Genomic DNA, 13,057 nt, shown 5'->3' with positions numbered 1-13,057 from the left:
TTTAAAGGGGAACTGAAGAGAGAGGTATATGGAGGCTGCCATGTTTATTTCCTTTTAAGCAATACCAGTTGCCTGGCAGTCCTGCTGATCATCTGCCTCTAATACTATTAGCCATAGCCCCTGAACAAGCATGCAGCAGATCAGGTGTTTCAGACTTTAAAGTCAGATCTGACAAGACTAGCTGCATGCTTGTTTCTGGTGTTATTCAGATACTACTGCAGAGAAATAGACCAGCAGGGCTGCCAGGCAACTGGTATTGATTAAAAGGAAATAAATATGGCAGCCTCCATATACCTCTTACTTCAGTTCCCCTTTAAAGGATTAAAACAATGATGCTGGCTAGCTTCCTGCTCGCTACACAGTTTTTGGCAGTTGGACAGAGCAACTGCCATTCACTAAGTGCTTTTGAAAATAAATAAATCCCTGAGAATCCCCTATAAAGAGATGGACTAGTCCAAAACCTGTCGCTTCTGTCAGAATTCTACTGCCTACTGTAAGTGACAGCAACATAGGAGAAAAGTAATTTATGGCTCATTTTACTCTGGAAAAAAACATCCTTCTTATTTGTTTATGTTTGCACATATTTTAAATTTTAAAATGTTTTTGCCATAGTGCCCCTTTAAGGGGGACTTTCACTGGTGTAGAGGGCGGGGCATAAGTATTGTACAACCTGTAAGGCTTCTTTCCCACTAAATCGTTGCGTTAGATGCTACGTTAAGGCCGCATAACGTGCACCTAACGCAACGCACAGTGGGGTAGAAGCTGGACGTCAGATCGAGCCGCGTTAAACGGCTCTTCCCGCGTCCTGCGATGCCGTGATGCGTACTCTTGGACGCATGCGGCATCACGTGGTCCCGCCAGTCAATCGCCGCACAGAGCGGCGCTCCAGGACGTAAACACTGCACGTCACACAGTGCAGTGAATATTAAGTAGCCATGTGCCTGGCTTCGGAGGAGGAGGGGAGACCTCCTCCTCCAACACCACTGAGCATGTGCAAACAGTCTAACGCGGCTTAGCCGCTTATAACGCATAGCACGCAGCACTTTGTTTTTGCCTGCTGCGTTACAGTGTAACACAACGTGGGCACTGTGAACAGCCCATTGATTTTTCATTACTGTGAGTTGGGCTGCGTGACAGGCTGCTGGAACGTGCGCCTGTAACGTCCCACTGTGAAAGCAGCCTTAGACTAGGGTGTGCTATAATGGGCTGTGCATGAGGACATCATTACTGGCATGCATGCACATGGTGACTGGTGATGCGCACAAGACATAGGGCATAATGTGCAGCAAAAGGATAGGTTAAAGAGGACCTGACCTCAGAACTTCCTCTCTGCTGTAAAAGATAAAAACCAGCATCATATCCTTTAAAGAAAAGCATTTCTTTGTTACAGCTGATACAAATCCTGCAAAAAATCTGCAGTGTGTCGACTTCCTGCTTTTTACGGAAGAAGAAAGGGTTAACAACCTGGATTTACATATTAGCCGTGTCTGCAGAGGACTGACGGATTTCTGTACTGACAAAGTTGAGATCAAATTACACTTGTGATTACTTAAAGACGAAGGGGAATTAGACGGGCTCTTCTCTCTAAAAACATACAAGGTGCATTTCTCTGTTTTCCATGTCTCCTGTGCAAGAGTTCAGGTTGGCCTTATAGAGAAACTATGACCAAAGATTGAACGTCATCCCACTCAGTAGCTGATACCCCCTTTCCCATGAGAAATCTATACCTTTTCTCAAACGGATCATCAGGGGGCTCTGTATGGCTGATATTGTGGTGAAACCCTTCCCCCAGTGTGATGTCAGGACCATGGTTCTGACATCACACTGTGAGAGTCTTGTTGAATTGTGGGAAAAAACAGCTGTTTCCAACTGCCAAAAAAGCAAGCAGCAGCTACTTCCAGTGACATCACCTACCAGCAGTAAAAATGTCACTATGGGATAAATGTCAGAATATAAATCAGGGAGAGGAAAGATTTTACAATGGGCAAACACTGACTAAATCATTTATACATAATTATTGTAAAAATGAAGCACTTTTGTTCATTACATTATATTCCCTGGAGTTCCTCTTTAAGGCTATGTTTACAGTGGTGCATTGTGTTGTGGCATATCAGCCGCATTGTAAATGTCGCACTGCAATATAAAACCTATGCGATTGGACATAATCCACCATACTGTGCTTCCCTGGCTACTCCAGCTCCTTTTTATTTTAGGCTCAGTCCAGCAACACTAGTAACACTAGCTGTAATATGAGAGCTCCCCTTTACGGACCCTAGCCTATCAATCTCATGTGATCAAACAAGGGCTCCCTTATGGCCCATACTCACGGGCAACTTTTTGGCCTGTCGCCAGCACACGTGCGCGCGACAGGCCGGCGACAGCTCGCCGCCAGGTCCCTCTGCATACACACGGCGGAGGGACCTGGCAACTGATGCGGCGGAAGCTGTCGCTGTTGCGCCTCCCCCCGCCGAAAGCCCAATGTATAACTTATCTTGTTGCTGTCGCTAGTCCGCGTACTCACGCGGACTAGCGACAGTTGCGGTGGAGTTGCGGCGGCGACTGTCGCCAGGCGATTGAGCGGTTCAATCGCCTGGCGACCTCAGCGACGAGCGACAGTTCGGGGTGCGCACCCGGGCAACGCCGCATACTCACGGGCAACCTGTCGCTGCAACATGCGCGCACCGTGTGTTGCGGCGACATTTGTAGCCCGTGAGTATGGGCCATCAGTTACTCAAGCAACCAACTGAACAAAAGCAGACAGCCATGTATCAGCAAATACCCTCCACACACAGTATACCCAAAATACTCGGTGTAAATAAACACCTTAATTTCAGTGTGGATAGGATGGTCAAAGATCAGCTCCATTTATCCTTAGCCCAAGTCTGCCAGCCAAGACCCAGAACCTTAGTAGTCTGGGACACACACCCTCCCAAAAGGTTCTATGGTAGCCCAAGTCAAGCCATTGATTCACTGCCAGTATATATTGTGAGAAGGTACTGGCTGGCTGGGTCCAGTTCCTTTTGCTGTTCAGATGACATTGCAATTTTAAGCACAAAGCAGACTTGACCCACCTCCTCCCTCTGATGGTAGGCGATTAACTTTGTTGCCAGAACTGCAGCTCAGCAGTCATATTTACTGTATATTCTGGCATATAAGACTACTTTTTAACCTTTGAAAATCATCTGAAAAGTCAGGGGTCATCCTATGCGCCAGGTGTCATTGATGCCGGGTGATACACCCCATCATGTTACCGACTCTCAGATCTCGCTGCTGAGGACTGTAGTGAAGCGGCGCAGGTGCACATGTGCATGATCTGAGAGGCAGAGAAGGAGGTAAATAGGATACAAGGGTGGGCCAGAAGGATGAAAGAGGCGTGTTTTATGGGCACAGCGCAATCTATTCTTCCATACCGCTCTGATAAACAGGGAGGCAGAGAGAGCTGACCAATCTGCTTGGAGACAGGTAGAGCTGACCAATCCAACCAGTCAATCGCCTATATACTGTTATATACTGGGTACCACATACAGTACAGCGCCAGTACCTGTTTATACATAGCACCAGTATATGATGTTTTTATTTTATTTGGTGTACATTGGAAGAGGGGTAGTCTTATAAGGCGAGTATATCCCAAACTCTATATTTTAACTGGAAAAGTTGGGGGGGTCGTCTTATACGCCGGAATATACAGTACTTGTCCATGTTGGGTGTGTAATAATACCATGCACCTCTCCCCAAGCCCTACCCAGTTTCTTTGTAGAAGAGCTAAATAGAAAAGCAGTGGAAAAAAAATTCCTTACAGGTTGGAAAAGGCACACTGTGGAAGGTGTAGTAGGAAGGGATAAATGTTCTGTTACATACAAAATAACACTGCTTCAGGCCCTTTTCCACTAAGAAACGCAATTGTGCTGCAATGCGATCACGTTTCATCCCAATTTCTATTACTGCGACTCCGCTGACATCAGCCTGTGATCCGCTGGGAAAAACAAAAACAAGGAGAAATCGCATAACTGTGTGATTGCTATTGTAATGTGCCTGCGCTCTTATAGAAAGTATAGGACCAAAATGGCATGGAAAATGCAGAGCACAGGAGAAAATTGCTTGGCAAAAGGATCGCACTAATGGAATTGTTTACCCCGGTTTTCATTAGATTCACTGTATCAAGCAGTTTGCAACCCATCGCAAAATGTTGGCAGTGGAAAAGGACCCTCAAACCTATTCCCTCCAAGTTAACCTCCTAGGAATCACTGCAGTGCTTTAAAATCGCCGCAGTATAGTGTGCAGTAATTCCTAGTGTGATTGCACTTGCGTTTCCCGGCGCTTAGAAGCGATGTACAGTAAACTGTACAGTGCTACAGATTAGCGATTCACTTTTTTTTCCAATAAACTTTATTATACTAATCAGGTGTTCAGCTTCCATCCGTAGCCCTGCCCCCTAGAGGAAGAGGTCATAGGTGCTTCTCTAGGACCAATCAGAGAAGTGCCTGTGACCTCTACTGCTGGGGGCGGGGCTATGGACAGAGGCCAGGAATACTGACACCCAGTAAGCATAAATATGTTTATTTACATTTTCAATTCCTGCCCCCCCACCCCCCTCAAAAGCGCTACTATACAAAGCATTGAGGGCTGGTGCACACCAGAGCGGGTCGGTTTTAGCTGAAACGCAAACTCCCGGGCTGCAGCATTTTTTGGATTTCGGAGGAATTTCTGCCTCAAATGTTAAGTATAGGAAAAACGCGAAACATTTGATAAAACGCCAGATCAGAGCGGTTTTCCAGGCGTTTTTGTTACAGTAGCTGTTCAGTAACAGCTTTACTGTAACAATATCTGTAATCTGCTTCACAAAAACGCTACCAAAAATGCTTCATTTTAAGTAAAAAAAACGCTACACAAAACCACAAAACGCTTCATAATAATAAGAGAAATGCTTCAAAAACCGCTAGCATTTTGTGAATCTGCTAGCGGTTTTTGGTGTGCACTGGGCCTGAGTGCGCAAACTGCTGTATGTCCTGTGATTGTAATTACCCCTAATTGCAATCCCCTCCACTCACTTACATCGGCAAAGCATTTTTGTGAATCCCAAAACCCTGCCAAAAAATGCCCCAGTAGGTCCCAGCCCTAACTGCTCAGAACTGTAACGACCTTATCAACATTCACTGGTTTGGGGTAAAATGTATGTCCAGATTATTTGAGGGCACAACCACAGTTATTTGATGCTACAGCCAAATCAATATTACAGCCAACTTAATATCAGAAAGCATAAGAAAACTGACATAAATGTCTGTGCATCTGAGGAGCAGCAGTCATCTATATAGGTAGACCTCCATATGCCTTGTACTGTCCTGTGCAAAGCTTGTTAACAATCCAGTGTAGAAGCCTCTATTGGCCACTAAGGCTTTAGCACAGGCCTATAAACACAGACATTACGTCAAAGTTGGAAATTGAGGCCAGCCTGCAAGGAGTCTGCTGGAGACTGGCCAGATGTATAGAAACTGATTGTAAGACTATCACAAGTGCATGCAGGCATAACACTTTCTGGAAGTGAGGTTTTGGGCTAGGATTTCTAACATGAAGGTCCTATAGTGAAGTGAAACAAAATTTACAAACTTGATCAGGTGTTTATGGTCATAATTGTCCCTGTTGGGGATATTTCCCTTTGAAGCAGGGGGAAGTAGAAACAGATTGGCTACATTAGCCAATCAGATACTGTATATGCTTTTGGAAAGTTTATGTTTGTAGTAGAGTAGTCAACTGGGGAGGGTTAGTTTTAGGCACGGGGAGAGGGGGGATTGGTGAGAGGTCATTAGGTGGGGTGTTAGTTTTAGGATGGGGGGGGGGGGTAGTTTTAGGCAGTAGGTTTGTGGTCAGTTTTACGCACTAGAAAGGGGGGGGTGGGGGGAAGGTTTCTGGTTTTAGGCATTAGGGCCCATATGCAAATAGCTTTTTCTCCTGAGTTTTCTCCTAGGTGATATTTTTACATTTGTCAATAAAATGCATTTTAAACCACCAGAAAGCAAGAAAATACTCAAAATATAGTACCTTTTAGGCTGCTTTCACAGTGGGAAGTTACAGGCGCACGTTAGAGCAGCCTGTAATGAAGCCCAACTCCCAGTAATGAAAAATCAATGGGCTGGACGTTCAAAGAAAGTGCAGCATGCTGTGCGTTATAGGTGGTTTTAGCTGCGTTAGACTGCTTGCACATGCTGAGTAAGGGGAAAGTCCTATTGTTCCTAGCCACATGGCTAATTAATATTCACTGCACTGTAGTGTTGTCCAGATCATGAACAAATCGGATCTTTGATCCGCATCTTTTTTGTGAGTTGAATCATCCGGATCACCACAATGAAGGATTCGGTTCACAGTGGATGTCTGGAAGAAACAGGAACTGCAGCTTCTGTGCACAAGCACAATCTTCCTGCTGCATCTCTCCCTTCCCCATTAGCACCCTCAATGTGCCCTCATTCTCCTGCACCTCTCACTCTGCTGCACCCCTGCTTCCTGCTTCCCTAGTAAAATGATTCAAAGATTCGGTTCAAAGATCCGGATCTTTTCAATGATTCGAATCATCCGAATCATTGAAAAGATCCGGAACTTCCCAGGATAGCACCAAGAGCCTCATAACGCGGCTCAATCTGACGTCCAACTTCAACACCACCATACGTTGCGTTAGGGGCACGTTATGCGACCTTAACGCCCCCTAAAACACAACGTCTTGGTGTGAAAGAGGCCTCAACCTACTTTATGGTCTCCTTTTAGTTGAAAAGTGCTGGAAAGTTATTTAAATCAAAGATGAAAAATTATCTCCTGGGAGAAAACTCAGGTGAAAGTGACTTGTATATGGCCTTGGTGTGTGTGGTTTTAGACACAAGAAGGGGAGGGGGGGTTTAGTTTTAGACATTACGGCCCGTATGCAATTCACTTTTTCTCCTAAGTGATATTTCACACCTTAGCAATAAAATGCCTTACAAGTGATCAGCAAACAAGAAAATACTCAGAATCATTTTGACAGAACATTTTTTACATACTTTTTAGTACTTTTTCAATTGCAGAGTGCTACAAATACAAGCTGAAAAATTATCTCCTAAAAGAAAACTCAGGAGAAAAAGTGAATTGCACATGGGCCTACGCATTTGCTGGGACCTGAGGACTGAGCTTAGTATATCCAGAGGATTACTATCTCAGAGTTTACTATAACGAGATTCGACTGTAGTTGTCCTTTAAGCTTTACCTGACACCTACCGAATCTACGTCTAAAAAAAGTTACTCCCTTTTCATTGTCTGTTTTAAGTTCAACAATCCGATGCCCAAGCCAGTAATGTCTGCTAACAGATAATGGCGCTGATCATTTCCATGAATATTTCTGAGTAAGACACCTGCTAACCATGTGATCCTCTGTCAATAATGCACCAGCTAAAATCTATTAACCCTTCACACTCTCGCATGCAAATGTTCAAACAAATGCATTCACAGATTTACTCATCTAGGCACAACTGTTATCCCTACAGCTAAGTTAAAAGCCGGGGTTTTAGTTCACAGAAGAATGCATTCTTATGCTTAGTCACCTATACTGCGCAGAAGTACCCAGGTAAACATAGGTGTCCTAACTCTGGCCCTGTAACATGCATAGTGCAGACATGCAAACACATTCATTGCATCAAACCTATCAAGGGATTAGGAGCACACATCCTGACGTCCTCTCCTGGGACAGATAGTGCATCTTACCAATCGCACAAGGGAGCTAACGTTATGTGTCCATGTGCACCATGCACATACACCAGCATAAGCTGTGTGCATGCTGACAAACACATACAGGGGAAGGAGGGAGTGCACCGAATTAGACCCTAGCCACAGGGGTCAGTAACAAGAAAAAAATACATATATCCAGGCACATCGCCTCTAGTTAGGACATTAAATAAGTTATTAAGGAAAGGGAGGTGCTGAAGGGGGTGTGGCCAGATTTTTGCTGTTTTCTGGCCACACCCCCTTCAGCACCTTTCCTTAATAACTTATTTAATGTCCTAACTAGAGGCGATGTGCCTGGATATATGTATTTTTTTTCGTATTTTTTTTAATGCACCAGCTAAACCCAGCACCTTCTGGTAATATTGGGCTCCCAGCACTGATACAATCTGCTTCACCATAAACTATGGCCCTTTAAGATGTAAGGTTTTCACTGTTTGCTAGGCTGTTTCATAGTCTTCCTCAGACTTCTACCAGGAGTGACTGCTCCTAGCAACAGCTTCACTTCTCAAACACAATGATAACCTTCAGTCGCTGGGTAACCAGGAGTAGCAACTAAGATTTGACAACAGTACCTCCTAATGCAGATCTACAGCTAGCAACCAAATAACAGCAACTAAACACCAATGGCAGCATTTCGAGACTGGTTGTCCAGGAGATAAGGGCCTTATGCTAGCTGTACACACAGACTTCAGTGGAATCTACAAGCTTATTGATCATCTTATGTTCCTAAAAGAATCTAAAGCCATTGCAGATCATCCTCTACTTACAAATGACTCCAGTTACAACGTTTCAGAGATACAAACAAAGTTGTCGCTATGTACAAAATGTACAATACTTTTTTTTATTACATATTTTCGTTAAATATGCCCAAATCCAGAGTTGACCAAAAGTAAATCATTTATCCACGTTTCCCATGTTTAAAGCGGGATTGTCACCATAAAAATCAAATTTTAACAGTAACTGGTCTGAGTGTAATAAGTGATAAAAGGCTTGATTCACAAAGCGGTGCTAGCTGTTAGCACGCCTGTGAAAACCCCCTTAGCACGTCTAAACGAGCTTTTCGTGCGCAAAACGTTATGTGCGCAAAACTTTACGCGCACACTGCACAGAGCGCAGGACCCTCCGCGCGAAGTGTCCATTAAAGCCTATGAGACTTTGCGCGCATAGGACTTGCAAAGTTAGCGCGCGATCTGATTGAGAAATCCGGTGCTAACCTACTTAGCACCCTGGTTAGCACGTCTAAAGACTTTAGACGTGCTAAGTAGGTTAGCACCGCTTTGTGAATCAAGCCCAAAGATTGCTAATCATGCATGCAAACCTTTTTCTGCCATTATGGTTGTTTTTTAACCACTTGAGGGCCGCGGTGTTAAACCCCACTAGTGACTGGGCCATTTTTACAGAAATAGGCCACTGCAGCTTTACGCTAGTCCAGGAGACTGTTTGCAAATTGAATTTGTTTGTAAGTAGGGGATTACCTGTATTTGAATGCAATCAACAAAACTGCTCCCCCTGCCCCAATTTAAAAAAAAGTAGGAAAACTATATCCTATGACCCAAAAATGATCACAATCAACTGTCATACTTTCAGAGATTCAAATGAATGTTAAACAGGTGTGACGTTATAAAATGGTACTGGAGTGTATCCAGTGTCAGAATTATTAGGGTCGTCACAGAAATAAGGAAGAATGCGGTCAGGAATATTGGAATAGTTACTTTAGGTCCGGCATCAGAATATCGTACCCCAAAATAATGTTACCATAAATGAATCCTACCCGGGTTGTTTTGGGGTTAGAGTGTTATCTGCTAGTTCTGTATTTTGTACAATCTTGTATTTTGTATATTGGTATATACCATTTGTCTGTATTATTATGTACCCCATGTTCATTTCTTACTTTGTACAGCTCCACAGAATATGTTGGCGCTTTATAAATCAATAATAAAAATAATAATAGTTCCTTTTTGTAGAGGGGTACAGGCAGTATCAGGATTTCCTGGGGTCTGTCGTTATACGGAGGTCCGTCAGCCTGTCAGGATTATCTGGCGAATACACAATTGAGGCCCAGAGTGGGCACATTGTGTCCTTATTACCACTGCGCGTCTCACACACGTGTCGGCTCATCAGCAGCCTTGGCAGGCGTCCTTGGCCCAGAGCCCCCTCGCTTCTCCTCTGTCAAGTGGATTTTTGGGTCAGTTCTCCAGAATGACGTATTGCAGACTTGTGGTCATTAATACCTCAGCTGCCGGCGGGCCGAGAGGCTCTCCTGCCCTCTACAGGCCAGATGTGGAACTCCCCATCACATCATCACATTCCTCAGCTAATAAGTACTAAAAATAGAGGATTTGACAAATTTTCTCCAGACAGCGGACATGATGTCACCTCACCGTTCTGTCCCATCACCCAGTTTCCAGAGATCTCGGCAGACCTGGCACCGAATGGGCAGGAAACCGACACTTTCACCCAAATATCCACTTTCCTTCTCAATTCCTCAATATAGTGGTGTTGATAGAGTCTAGAGGTCATGCAAAGTCTGATTCAGAATATTCTGTCTAACTTCAGAACTCACTATGGCACGCAACGACTAAAGCTGGTCTACAAAAGACAGCTACTAACCCAGCTGGAGTAAAAAGTCAGACAGTTGCCCACAGAATTGGAATTTTTGGATAAAATGAACAAAAGAAACCTGCTAGGTTGTTCTGGGCAATTACTTAATTTTAGATTTCTTTGCACAATTTTAATAAAATTGGCCCCAGTGAGTGAAGTGCAAATTATAATTGTCATTTACCATACCACTTGTACAAACTACAAAATGCTGGATTAGAATGTTAGCTAAGCAAACCAAAGGCAAGCCAAAATGCTGGGTCTCCTAAAAGGACAATCACAGGGTTCAGATAACTAGCTAAGCAAAGGTAAGAAGAAAAAAAAACCAAGGAAGGACATGGTGGTACTAATGACTGTATGGATGTGAGATGTGACAGAGTTAGAACCCAATTTCTGAACTGCTTTAAAATTTAGTTTTGAATACTGTTTGGATAAAAAACCTTAGATTTATTGTACTGACTACAGAGGGCAGATATTTTCCCTATCTTCCATTCCCTGAGATCTGCATGGAGCTTTGTGGATTTAATATGAAAACAGACAAACGGCAAGAAATGAAAAACAGCAATAAAAATGCAGACAAGTAGTTCTAACTTTTACCCACTTTACAAAATAATTTTCCATTTACTGCTGCCCCACTTAACGATTGGAGAATTTTCACGATTTTCCTGTCTAAAAAGGAAGTGAAGGCATTCTCACAGGGTAAAAGGACTGTAATACAAATTTGTGACGTTCTAACAAACTAATTTCCCAAAAAATTTTCTCGTTTCTAAGGAACTGTGTTTTAGGCCATATATGGTGGAACTGTAAAAAAAAGTCCAAAGGATTTGGTTAAGGGTATGCACCTGGGCATCATGTCTAATTAATGCTCCGATCCCTAGGAACCCTCGTCACACTCTCCTTGGCTGCCCATACCCCAACCTAACTTCTGCTCAAAACGAACTCATTAGATGCATCTTTACTGCCACCAAAATCAGAATAGCGGCTGCCTGGAATTCCCAGTTCCTATCTTTTGACTCTATTAAATGTAGGCTGGGACACATTCTCTTTTTTGAAAACTTGAGAGCCCGATTGAATGACACTATGAAGAAATTTCACAAGGTGTGGGATCCTCTGATTTCATACCTTGTGCACTCAGATCAAAATAGGATGGTACGCACTTGTTGAGACCAACAATATACCTTTGAGTCTTTAAAGGGACTCCGAGCAGTGCAGAAACTATGGAAAGATGCATATTTTAAAGCTCTCTTTCTCCTCTTTCCAATGATATATAAACCGCCAACCTACGCCTTTTAGTTTTCGCTATTTTCGCGATTGAAATTGCCGCGGCCGCGATTTCGATTGTGAAAATATAGAAAACTAAAAGGCGTAGGGCAACGATCATCAGAAAGAGGAGAAAGAGAGCTTTAAAATGATATCCATCAAGCCATAGTTATATTGTATTACACAGGACGACACTTTCCCCAGTGTCAGCAGCTCCATTCAGCAGAATGCAGCTGCTGACTTTGACAAAAAGTCGGCCTGTGTAATACAATATAACTATGGAAAGATGGATATCATTTTAAAGCTCTCTTTCTCCTCTTTCGACCCCTAAATCGTCATTCTACGCCTTTTAGTTTTCTCTATTTTCGCGATCAAAGTCGCGGCCGCGGCAATTTCAATAGCGAAAACTAAAAGGCGTAGGGTTGCGGTTTATATATCATTGGAAAGAGGAGAAAGAGAGCTTTAAAATGATATGCATCTTTCCATAGTTTCTGCACTGCTCGGAGTCCCTTTAAGGCGCTTCACGTTGAGGATGTTGATCGGAGGTACTCCTGGTCCCTGTGGATGTTCTTTACTTTCCTCTCATTCTGCCTTTCTTCTTTTCTTTACTTCTGTTACTCTGCTTTCTCCTATTTCTTTCTTTTTCTTCTTATAACTTCCCTCTCAAACAGCTAATTCCTACTGATGCGAATATACAGGAGCCCCTTACATAAGTGTTCTGCACTAAGTTAACAAATTTATCCTTAAACCCCCTGCTTCCCCTAGACCTCTAGATTCATCATAATAAACTATACTACTATATATTGGATCCCAACATGTTTAAGACTAATAACATGCCCGACCTCGCTGGAGGAAGGGTAATATTTTTGGTTGACAAATTAATGGTTATGAGTAGTCTCCATCCAACCATATTTGGTTTAGTGTCCGGATGGATGATTTGCTCTACAAAGTTATCTTTCTGTTGAGACTCCTCCTTACCCTACCTTTCTCCCTGCTGCACCTATATGTGTCCCTATATCCTATCCCTTTGACTTGGTGTGATCACATTCAGCGAATAACTGCTTCTATTCGCTAACTAGTGTCATCTCTATTTTTTTATATGTTTCTTGCTGAATGTTAAAACATTATGTTACACTGTTACTCTTATAACTGATACTCTGTTAAAAATTTGACGACGCACCTGTACCTTTAAGTAATTTGTACATTATTATAAGCTGTACACTTATTTTACTGAAAAATTAATAAAAACGATTGAAAACAAATACCATAGCAGCATGCAGTAATTTATTATTTTTTTTAATCTGAATAAAATAAAAAAAAAATCGGATTGTATAGGAAAAAAAAAAAACGGAATCGCATGTAGTGTGTAAAAGGCCTTAAGGCTGTATTTTATAGCATTAAAAAGCAAAGGAAAGGAAAAAAAAAATCTGCAGTTAGCCTTAGCGTCTGGCAGTCAGTT

At 42.9% G+C, this 13,057-nt stretch overlaps 1 protein-coding gene across 4 annotated transcripts in view; it reads right to left on the bottom strand.

Moving 5' to 3' along the window:
• The window catches only part of MROH1 (maestro heat like repeat family member 1), a 228,522-nt gene that overhangs the window by 78,950 nt on the left and 136,515 nt on the right, over window positions 1-13,057 (bottom strand). The gene's annotated exons all lie outside the window — the stretch shown is intronic.

Source organism: Hyperolius riggenbachi, chromosome 5 (assembly GCF_040937935.1).
Source record: "Hyperolius riggenbachi isolate aHypRig1 chromosome 5, aHypRig1.pri, whole genome shotgun sequence".
Taxonomy (NCBI): domain Eukaryota; kingdom Metazoa; phylum Chordata; class Amphibia; order Anura; family Hyperoliidae; genus Hyperolius; species Hyperolius riggenbachi.
The sequence above is the reverse complement of the archived record's forward strand: the minus strand, read 5'-3'. Positions and strand labels throughout refer to the sequence as shown.